Genomic DNA, 12469 nt, shown 5'->3' with positions numbered 1-12469 from the left:
GGTAACTGCCTTTGCATTCGTGGTAGAGGCAACTTCCCAGCCAAATGCAGTACACTGGAAACAGGAATTGAAGCTGTCGTAGCTGATCTAGGTATAGATGTGATCTTAGGCCTCGACTTCTTTGAGCGACACAGCTGTTGCATAGATATACAGCGAAGCATCTTGACCATCGATGGCTTTCCCAGCACTCTAGGTCTAGATGGGGTCTTAGGCCTCGACGTCTTTGAGCGGCACAGCTGTTGCATAGATATACAGCGAAGCATCTTGACTATCGATGCCTTTCTCCACACTCTCTTGGTTGTTATCACGTTGTCGCAGTGGACACAGTCACCATTCCGGCAAACCAAGAGGTGCTTAGTGGTGGAAAATTATGCATTCAGGAAGGCAAAAACATTGGGTGTCAAGACTAATTGGTTGAGCTAAACGAGAAATGTGTTGCTTCAGGTACACTAGTTGGGAGAACCTTGGTGAAAGGAAACAGCATTGTCCCAATCCGCGTATTAAACATAGGACCACAGCAGCGCACCATATACAGTGAAACGCATGTGGCTGAATTGTCCTTCTGTCGTCCTGTGCAGAGTGAAAAGTAACAGACGCATAATACCAAACTGGACGAAAAATTAAGGGAACTCCTGAGAAGGCGTAGTGTTAAACTGACGGATGACCAGCGGATAGTAAATGTAGTTCGTGTATGTCTCTGTCAAAACACGCACGCATTCGCTTAAACATATTCGGATCATGGGAAACCTGCATCGCTGAGCATGAAATTGATGTTGACGGCACTCACCCTATCAAAGAACCATTAAGACGGTTGCCCTTCCATGCAGCTGAAGAAATGAACAAACATGTAGAGGGAATGCTCGTCTAGTCCATGGGCAGCGAGAGTAGTGCTCGTGAAGAAAAAGGACGGGAGCACTCGCTTTTGTTTGGACTATAGGAAACTAAACAGTGGGACTATCAAAGATGCTTACTCTCTACCACGCATCGACGAGTCCCTTGACAATCTCTCTTGGAATGCTTGGTGTTCAGCATTGGATCTGTGCTCCGGGTACTGGCAAGTATCCGTTAAAGACGAGGATCGTCCAAAGACTGACTTCGTAACCCACAAAAGTCTTTTTTTCAATTCAGGAAGATGTTATTTGGACCCAGCTGCGCGCCCGCGACTTTCCAACCAGTAATGTATATAGTTATGGCAGGATTTAAATGAGTGATATGTTTAATATAGTTGGGCGATGTCATAGTAGTTGGGTAACCTGAACATATGATAGAAAACCTGATAAGGGTTATCGACTGCATCGTAGCTGCAGGCCTGAAGCTCAAGCCGAAGAAATGTGTTTTGTTTTCGCGCAACGTCCTATATCTTGGGCATGGTATCTCCACTGATCCAGAGAAGATGAAAGCAGTCAAAGACTGGCCAGAACCGTGTAACGTGACGGAGGTGCGTTCGTTTCTCGGTATCTGCGGATATTATCGGAGATTCATAGGCAAGTTCGCAGAAAAAGCAAAGCCATCGACAAAGTTAACAGAGAAGGGCAACGCGTTTGTATGGATTTAAGAATGTCAGGGAGCTTTCGCCAAGCTGAAGGGTCGATTGTGCAACGCACCTATTTTAGTTATGCAAGACTTTACCAAACCATTTAGCCTTGATACAGATGCCAGCAACTTTGCCATTGGTGCCGTGCTTTCACGGGTTATTGATGGTAAAGAACGTCCAAATGCCTATGCAATCCGCACTCTATCAAAGGCCGAAAAATAATATATTGTAACAAGCAAGGAAGTCCTGGCAGTGGTGCATTTTTGTAAAAACGTTAAGCACTATCTGTATGGGAAGCGATTTACAGTGCGCACACAGAACATGAATCCATACGCTGGCTGATGCGATTAAAAAATCCAGAGGGGCAACTCGCGCGCTGGCTAGAAGTGTTGAGTGTGTTTCACATGAAGCCGAATCAGCAGGTGACACTCTGCAAAGCTAACAAGACCAAGACTCGAAAAAAAAGGTCAAAGACTGTGTGACCAATCTCGCAAAAACTGACTGACGTAGTCAGCGGAGAGGGCCGATTTTTGAAGTCTCTGTGGTTACAGTTTTTGTCCATAGAAGTCCAAGACGGCATGTTGTACCGAAGGAGGAATAATTCTGGCAAAACGTTTACAAAGAAGCAATACTTCCCTACTCAGAGAAGAGAAATGCTCTGTTCCTGAGGCATGATAACCAGTCTTCAGGACATTTAGGGGTGCGCAACACACTGGCAGAACTTTGACAGAAGTACTACTGTCCTGGTTTGCAGGAGTATGTGAGAACGTACACAGCAGAAGGCGACCAAAGCAGCCGAACTAAGGGACAATTGAAGCATAAAAGAGCACCAATGCAGATTGCCAAAGCTGGAGCTCCTATGGAGCACATTGCCACTGATATCTGTGGAGAATTGCCAATGACAGCCAAGGGTAACGGGTATATATTTGTAATCCCTTATTATTTTTCCAAGTGGACGGAGTGTTTTCCTATGCGTAACATGGAGGGAGAGACAGTGGTTAGCATCATCGTGGAACAAGTCATCACTCACTTGGGAGTCCCATACGTAATTCACTCCGACCAGGGCGCCCAGTTCGAGAGTCAACTTTTCATTGAAGTGTGCAAACTCTTGGGTATCAAGAAGACGCGCACGACGCCATACCACCCCCAGTCAGATAGCCTGGTTGAAAGATTAAATAAGACACTGGCCAGTATTTTGGGCGAATATGTAAACAATCATTAGCGGGATAAGGATACTAACCTTCCAAACCTGATGATGCATATCGATATGCCAAACATGAGACAACTGGATGTGCGCCGAATATGCTAATGCTAGGATGTGAAGTTGCGACCTCGTAAGGCATTATGTACGAAACGCCAAGCAGTATCATAGACAATTCTCAGCATAAATGGGCATGTGGATTACAAGAAAGGATGCAGGAGACACATGCTGCAGTAAGAGATCATGTAGATGGGGAAATGCGTCGTCAGAAACGCTGCCATGATACCAAGTTACATTGGAAGAAGTTTCTAAAGGGCAACGCTGTGTATGACTATTTTTCAAAGCGCAAAGTGGATTATTCCTCGAAGCGGACGACGTACTAGAGAGGGCCTTATTCAATCTTAGAACCAATCTCTGATCTCCTGTATGAAGTGAATTGTGGGAGGCGACGACGAGCACAAGTAAAACAGAATTCGCCTACAGCTTCCCCAGAATTTATATAATGAAGCTGACGACACACATTTATTGTTTGAGAATAAGTACATGCCATGAGATGCAGAAAATGTTGATGAGACAAAGCTTGAATCGCCAGATGATTTGAATGATCAGGATGAGAAGTACCCTGTTACTGACAATAAAGAAAGTCCTGAATGATGAACTGAATGATGAGTGTCCAGCCAGACTGTGATTACGCTACCAGACGTGATAAAGACTTGAAGCGCCACTTGGAGACGCACGACTCGGCCAAGGAAAAGCCTTGGTGATCGTTTTTGAATTAACAGGCTGAAGGAACCAAGTACCAAGGCCAGCACCCCTAAGAAGAGAGTCGAAGAGCCAGAGTTTGCCCCTCCAAAGAAGGTTTTTAGAATCGCTACGGCCTCTTAAAGCGACCCGTGATACCAAGCTATAGTGGCAAAAGTTTGCAATGGGCGACGCTGTGTATGTCTATTTTCCGAAGCGCAAAATGATGAATCTGAAGACACACATTTATTGTCTGAGAATAAGTACACTGTACATGCCATTAGATAATATGGATTTTTAAGCGTTGATATGTTAGTATGATGTATTCGTGGATTTCTGAGGTGCTGTTGTAGTTTCATTGATTTTGCCTGGATAGAATACTGAACACCAAAGTTACTCCGGGCACCGATGCAGTTTATGCGGAAAGCGGTACCCCACAAAGGATGAGTGGAAAGAACATACGCTGTCCTGTGTGAGGGAAACGAGAGATAAAATGAATTATGAGTGTCCAGACAGACTGTGATTACGCTACCAGACGTGATAGGAACTTGAAGCGCCACTCGGAGACGCACAACTTGGCCAAAGAAAAGCCTTGGGGATCGTTTTTTAATTAAAAGGGCTGAAGAAGCCAAGTCCCAAGGCCAGCGCCCCTAAGAAAAAGAAAGTCAAAGAGCCAGAGTTTGCCCCTCCTAAGAAGGTATTTAGAATCTCTACGGCCTCTTAAAGCGACCCATCGTCCGCAAACGACAGAAAGAAGAGAAACGTTGGTACGCAGACGGAACAACCGGAGCTGTGTCGATGCGGCGTTCAGACGTACCCACGAATGAAGGTCCACCGATGATTTCCTGTTATTAGATACTTTAAGTATTTTAGGCCGGTAAACATATAGGGAAAGTGTCAATCGCGTTAAGGAATACGACTGTTCAGGGTTACACTTAAACAGGTACGGCTAGATTGAGTGTATGTACATCCATGCCCTAATTAATTTTCATGTGATCAACCTACGATACAGAGTGTGCTCTGTATCGCAATAATACCAGTGTGCAGTCATCCCTGCTTATACTGACGGTTGTCGCGGCGGAGCACTAGTGTGCGGCACTCCCTGCTTGCGTTAGGTTGCGCTGTTGGCGCAAGTGTGCGGCTATCACTGCTTACGTTTACATTGGTACCTATTGAGTTGCGTAGGTGTGCGGTAACCCTTACCTGCGTAACGTTGAGTTCCGGTATGTGCAGGCGCGGTGATTGAAATCTGTACTTGAAAATATTAGCAGCATTCAGGGCTATCCGATTCTATCTCGGGTATGGGTCCGAGTGGGATTACAGGCATTGACCCCATTGCAGGTTACATAATTGCTTCAGATTAAAACAAATATTCCAAAGTTTCATAAGTTCTATAAATGCTTTGTAATTGTAGACAATACGTAACGAACCCAGATGCATGCAATTTTACGTGAAGTTAATAATGCTTTTTTATTAAGGTATCCGATGTACAATTGAGTTAAAGAGCTCGGGATTTTCCGGGATGACTTCGGTAGATTACGGAGCTTGAAATAAATTTTCAAAAAGTCGCAATATATTTTGGTCTGACATAATAACGATAAAGAATAAACAATTGATGCATAAAGTCAAGCAATATTTTTTTCCCTAATTTTAAAACGAGTTATTTTAACTTTTCCCCCTTGCGCTGATTGTGACGTTGTAGCAGCTTTACGTCATTTGCCGTTGTATGACATTATTTTTTTTCCCGTGGCGCTCTTGCATTAACGTGAAGAAAAAAATCCTAATTTATAGAGTAAAAGTTGCAGTGCACAAGTCACGTATTTCGTCGAAAAATACTGAGTAGGTCGTTTTAATAATTGACTTCGTAGATATTGTGACTGTGCATAACTTAATTTTGGGTAGTCTGGTAATAGTATAGCCCTATTCAATTTGTTCAATTTTGTGTATACCTAATTTTATTATACATACAGAGTGTTTCGGACCTAACATTTGTACTCACTATTTTTAATAAGTACCATGCATACGGATTTCGTGGTTAAAATCCTTGTACACGTTTATAGTAATTATTGTGTTAAAACATCTCCTGTTATTTTCCGTAAATCAAGTAAACAAGAGTCAAATAATGAAATTTCTTATCATTGATTTATTTTTTCATCGGGATTCTAAACAATTTTCTTCTCTCGCATTTCATATTACATGTATGTGCATAAACGGTACATTTTTTACTCTTTTTTTCAAAATCGCTGGATTTTATATCATTCAAATAATACTATTAGATACTGATTCCGACTGCTTTAAAGTCAATTCGTTTCATTTTGTTGTTTACATAAAAGAGTGCGAGATTTGATTGACAGGTTCAGCCAGATAGCCGATTTCCGTTGCATGTTATGTGTGGTATTTGTACACAATCTTATCGTTTAAAAAATGCATGCTTATTCGTCGTAATTTATGATTGATTCATATTTTGTTATAACTGTGTAAAGCATGTTGATGTATTGTGCATTCCCCAATTGTACCGATACGGAAACATCGTAGTCAGACTTTATCGGCAGTCTCTATTTTAAAACTGACTACATTTTTTGTTGAAAAAAATACAATTTTGAGTAAAAGATAATACAATGTATATTGTTTTCTACGAGTAAAAGTTTGGAATGAATTCTAATAAAACATTTCACACGGTTCTTGCACGCTTTGTTCGTAACGCTTTACACAATTGATGTGACTCGCAATTCACGATTTCGTTGTATAAGTAGCAATTTTTTTTGTGCAAACATTTTGCTGAATGAAAAAAAAAAAACAAGAGGCCAAGGGGCCACATCGCTCACCTGAGCAACAATTGCCTTAATTCTGATCAAATTAGCATTACAGTATCAAAATATCTTGACAACCAAGTACAGTAGATCTTGCTAAAAAAAAATTGAAAATCTGCCAATTTTTATCCACCTTTTTATTTCTGGTAAATACCAAGCCCATTTTGTTGCTGTACCTGTAAGAAGATATTTCTCTATTCCTATATATACCCCCCCCCCCCCCATTTTGTGGCCCCACTTTTCTCTAGGGTAGTATGGTTTCATCAAACTTATATCTGCATAACCTGTGCTTTCACACTAAGTACTGAGTTTTGGACCGAAAAAAAAACCAGAATTTTTTAAAAGATTTTCTCTATACATTCCTATGTAAAAATTCAAACCGCCACCACGGCCCTGACCTACCACTAGGGACTGTGATTTTCAAAACTTGAATTTACACAACCCGAGGATGCCTCTACACAAGTTTAAGCTTTTCTGGCCAAATAGTCTTTATGAAGAAGATTTTTAATGATTTTCTCCATATATTCCTATTTAAAACCTGATCCCCCTATTGTGGCCCCACGCTACCCCCAGGGACCATGATTTGAAAAAAACTTGAATCTTACACTATCTGAGGATGCTTCCACTCAAATTTGAGCTTTCCTGGCCTAATAGTTTTTGAGAAGAAGATTTTTAATGATTTTCTCTATGTATTCCTATGTAAAACTTGATCCCCCAATTGTGGCCCAACCTTACCCACAGGGACTATGATTTGAACAAACTTGAATATACACTACCTGGGGATGCTTCCATTCTAGTTTGATCTTTTCTGGCCTAATAGTTTTTTAAGAGGAATATTTTTAAAGATTTTCTCTATATATTCCTATTTAAAACTTGATCCCTATTGTGGCCCCACTTTACCCCCGGGAACCAAGATTTGAACAAACTTGAATCTACATTATCTGAGGATGGTTACCCGCCAATTTGAGCTTTCTTGGCCAAATAGTTTTTAAAAGAAATGTTTTTAAAGATTTTCTCTATAAAACTCCTGTAAAAAATTTATCCACCAATTGTGGCCCCACCCTACCCCCGGGGACTATGATTTGAACAAACTTGAATCTAAACTACCTGAAGATGCTTCCGATTAAAATTGAGCTTTTCTGGCCTAATTGTTTTTGAGAAGAAGATTTTTAAAGATTTTCTCAATATATTCCTATGTAAAACTTGATCTCCAAATTGTGGCGTCTCCTTACCCCCAGGGACCATGATTTGAACAAACTTGAATCTATACTACCTGAGGATGCTTCCGATTTAAATTGAGCTTTTCTGGCCTAATAGTTTTTGAGAAGAAGATCTTTAAAGATTTTCTCTACATATTCCTATGTAAAACTTGATCCCCCAATCGTGGCCCCACCCTACCCCCGGGGACTATGGTTTTAACAAACTTGAATCTAAACTACCTGAGGATGCTTCCGATTTAAATTGAGCTTTTCTGGCCTAATAGTTTTTGAGAAGAAGATTTTTAAAGATTTTCTCTATAAAACTCCTGTAAAAAATTTATCCACCAATTGTGGCCCCACCCTACCCCCGGGGACTATGATTTGAACAAACTTGAATCTAAACTACCTGAGGATGCTTCCGATTTAAATTGAGCTTTTCTGGCCTAATAGTTTTTGAGAAGAAGATTTTTAAAGATTTTCTCAATTTATTCCTATGTAAAACTTGATCTCCAAATTGTGTCGTCTCCTTACCCCCAGGGACCATGATTTGAACAAACTTGAATCTAAACTACCTGAGGATGCTTCCGATTTAAATTGAGCTTTTCTGGCCTAATAGTTTTTGAGAAGAAGATCTTTAAAGATTTTCTCTACATATTCCTATGTAAAACTTGATCCCCCAATGGTGGCCCCATCCTACCCCCGGGGACCATGATTTGTACAAACTTGAATCTACACTACCTGATAAAGCTTCCATTTTAAATTGAGCTTTTCTGGCCTACATGTAATAGTTTTTGAGAAGAAGATTTTTAAAGATTTTCTCTATATATTCCTATGTAAAACTTGATCCCCCAATAGTGGCCTCACCCTACCCCCGGAGACAATGATTTGAACAAACTTGAATTTACACTACTTGTGGATGCTCCAATTTTTATTTGATTTTCTCTATATATTTCTATGTAAAACTTGATCCCCCTCTTGTGGCCCCTCCCTACTCCCGGGGACCATGATTTGAACTAACTTGAATCTACACTACCTGAGGATGCCTCCACACAAGTTTAAGCTTTTTTTTAGAAGAAGATTTTTGAAAAATACCAACAAATTTTCAATAATTTTCAATTGTTTCCCCTTTAAAGAGGGCGTGGCCCTTCATTTAAACAAACGTGAATCCCCTTTACCTAGTGGTCTTTGTGCCAAATTTGGTTGAAATCTGCCCAGTGGTTCTTGAGAAGAAGATGAAAATGTGAAAAGTTAACGACGACAATGACAGACAACGGACAAATTGTGTCAGAAAAGCTCACTTAAGCCTTTGGCTCAGGGAGCTAAAAACCCTGAACAATTTAGATTTTAATTCTAAAATTACAAGTTCTCAAGTATAAAGGAATAGAAAACAGGAAATTACCCGGTAACGGGAATGTGCGTTGGAACATGAATGCGACGGCTGACGTGGGGGGGGGGGGGGGGGGGGGATAAAAGTCGCGTGAGTCGTCATGGTCATTGTAAAAAAAAAATTGCAAAAATATAAAAGATATTGATAAATGTAATAAATTTATTTAAAAACTTTATTTTTCTTAAAATATGTTGGCAATTTTTATTTGATAAATATTATTAATGATTACACATGTTTTCGTCAAAAAAAAGTAGTATTTTACCATGCGTGATTTGCAGAGCTAGAGTTACTTCCCCATAGTGATTCGGCGGGAAAAACATCTATTTTTAGAAACAACATATCCTTACCTATCAAACGAGTACATTGAATATATACCTTGCCAGGCATCATTTTTTGGTCAATTGTACATCGGATACCTTAATCTCCTTCACCGGACAGGACTAACGCTTTCCACTGCGTCCGTCAGTACGTCCGTCCGTCTGTCTGTTTGTCTGTCCCACTTCAGTTTTTTACTCTTTTTTTCTTTATGCGTTTGAGGAATTATATGCAATTTGCTAAACAGCATCAAAATGTCAAACTACAGATCAAGTTGACACTTTTGTTGCGTCTGAGCTGGTTGACATATTTTAGATAAGATTATTTGTCTATATTCCAATTTTTTTAACATTCGGGTTCGATATCGGGTTTGGTGTGTATTGAATTAACGAGGAAAGTGTGTAGTCAGTATTAGAACGGTGCAATACTTGTACCATTCATTTTACTGTTTCTAACAAACAAATAAGTTCTGTATAATAGTGTCAAGCATTTTTTGGTAAATTTAATCGATTGGGTTATGTATATTCGTTATCGGGTTGGTCTGTTGATTCGGTGTACAGAAAACGGTAAGAAATGGTACTCTGCATAACAGTGCATGGTTTTCACAGATTTTTACCAGCAAATAATTTATGCACTTGGCGAAATTACAGGAAATAAAATTAAGAGTACTATTTTACCCATTTTTTAATTTAAATTCTATATCAACTATGTAGTTTGAATTTCCTCTGTTCTTTATTCTCTGATTATAGCATAAGATCTCGTTTATAATAGTTTCGAAATAGATGTATGCTTCGAAGCTTTCATAGAATAATACAAACCGGTAGGGGACGTGTATTGCTTATGTAATACTCACAAAATGCTTGTTGAAACTATTTCTCACCTAATTCACAGCGATAACCTTGATACCCAGGTTTACATCCCTGACAGGTGCCCGTCTCTATGTGACAGTACTGACAGTTGACATCGGGACAGGGAATAGAGCAGTTAGACCCGTAAAACCCTGTTGATGGGCATCCTGTACATGAAATGTTATTTATTACATACATGTATTTTATTTTGTTATGAGTATATTCAATATATTCTTAAGGAAAAAAAGATGAAAGAGGCGTTTATTTACGTGACTGCGTATATTGTTAATTTGTTATGCATGAAAATTCATCAAGACAATTTCGAATTTAACCAGAAACATATTGCAGTATTGCAACATTTATTACAAAACAGACACGTAAGACCCTGTTGCTTGACACATTTGAACAAATAATAAATGAGTTAAACAATATATCTTGCGATGGTCATCAACCTAAACTGTGTATCATGCATTTTATTTACATGAACAGGAAGTATAGAAGTATATCTCTGAATTTGTAAGGAAATATGAGATGCGTTTTAGTTGACTGTGTGACTTTCGAGAACTGAAGAGGGGGTCGGTAGGTTTTAATGTTTTTGCTTGTGATTGTTGGCAAATCTACCATGTGGAATATGTTTTTAAATTAAGAAATAAACGGCAATTTAAAAAATTCACCGGGATATGAAGTTAATTGGCCACGTGATCAAATCCTGTGAAGCCCGAATGGCTTCTCAGTAGATTTGATCACATTCCAACCAACTTCATATCCCGGTGAACTGTTTAACATTGCTGTTTTTTACCTACATTTGAAAAAGACAAATCGTTCAGAACTGTTAAAATTACCGAAATTTTATGTTCACAAAAATCTAAGCGACAAGCGATAAGCACGTGCTGTGAACGTTGTGTCATCAGGAAAAAGTTCTTTCAAATTTGAACGGTTTCGCTATTCTATAGGTTCATATAAGGAAATGTATTTGCAAATGTAAATATTGGATAATGTTTTCATATATTGGCAATAATGATTGGATTATCAAATATGCGTACGTAGCATTCATAAGAAAGAGCATATGCATGACAAGACTGTAGTGAAATTGCAAAAGTTCAACATTATGCATTTCATTAGTTTTCAGCAATTGGAAATAAAAATGAGAAACGGAACGGTCAATCTATGCATATCTAAGAACAACAGATTTGACAATGTGTAGCAAAACGCATACCCGTGTACTTGACAAAATTTGGCACAGTTAACTACATATATAAAAAAATAATAATAATAAGTACTCAATCTACATATTGTGTACTTTACTAGGTACATGTATTCAAATAACAAAAAATCACAGTACAGCCATCATTCACATTCCTTTCCTTGGCACTATAGCACACTATATTTAAGCATGAGTCAAAAGTATTTCACGGCAATATTTTTATTTTCTTGGCTAGCAAGTAGTATAGCAAAACTAGAAACCGAGACACACTGATGATACACGTGTGTTAAACCAGTTAAGAGCTTCACATTTATCAAGCTAAAAAGGTGTACATGCAATTGGTAATCATCGCACAGTGAACAGACGGGAATGTCAATTATTAAAAAAATGATCAATGCATATCCAGTAAATGATTATTTTAACATACAGATCGGTCTCTCCAACTTAAGGACTATGACCTAATATCTTCGCTAGCTAAGGATTTTCAATCCACTCAGCTTCCCATAAACCCTTGGCAGATCTCATTAGGTTTATCAGGAGCGAAGTGGACCGAAAACCCTTGGCTAGCAAATATGCTGGCCTTAAAGTCATAAATTTTATGGTATGGTAGAAGTACTCTCATCAACCATGCATTTGACTATGCCATAAAATTGTGTGCTTTTATATAATTTGAGCAATACGACGGAATGTGCTTAGAGATGTAATAGATATTATAGAGATATAATACACTAATTAAATTATCCAACCTACCAACTAAAAAGATAAAAAGAAAAATTAACAACACCAAATCACCTATTGTAAAGGTATATATGTGATCTGTTCAGTTATTCATCCCGCAACTTTAACCTCGTCCTAACATACATGTAACACCCATGACCCTTAGAGAAAGAGGCTAAATGAAATGTTTGGAATTCAACAGTCCTTTTACTTAGTCATCTTTATATTGATTGAATAGCAAAAAGTTTCTCTGTGCCTAGTTTAAATAAGTCACGTCGATATTAAAATTGCTAAGCATAACATTTTACTATTCTTTCTTTGGGGGGGGGGGGGGCATTTCGAGAAAAAAAAAGATACTTTAAATGATTGAACAAGATTTGATAGTTTTATTGAAAGTGACAACATATTAAATCCACAGGGTATGCCCACAAGTTTATTGTTTTATGTTTTGACAATAACGATAACCATGTGACCATATAAAGAAAAATATTTAAGATATTTTTTAAAAGGTTA

The 12469-nt window shown here is 38.7% G+C and overlaps 1 protein-coding gene across 1 annotated transcript in view; it reads right to left on the bottom strand.

Moving 5' to 3' along the window:
* Positions 1–10187, bottom strand: part of LOC128172394 (multiple epidermal growth factor-like domains protein 10) — a 31501-nt gene extending 21314 nt beyond the window's left edge. The window contains exon 1 of the mRNA XM_052838191.1: positions 10068–10187. The gene's annotated coding sequence lies outside the window, so the exon portion shown is untranslated. The remainder of the gene's footprint in view (positions 1–10067) is intronic.
* Positions 10188–12469: the final 2282 nt, after the last annotated feature.

The sequence above is a fragment of the Crassostrea angulata genome, chromosome 2 (genome assembly GCF_025612915.1).
Source record: "Crassostrea angulata isolate pt1a10 chromosome 2, ASM2561291v2, whole genome shotgun sequence".
NCBI classification, from domain to species: domain Eukaryota; kingdom Metazoa; phylum Mollusca; class Bivalvia; order Ostreida; family Ostreidae; genus Magallana; species Magallana angulata.
This window is presented reverse-complemented; position numbering and strand designations above follow the sequence as displayed.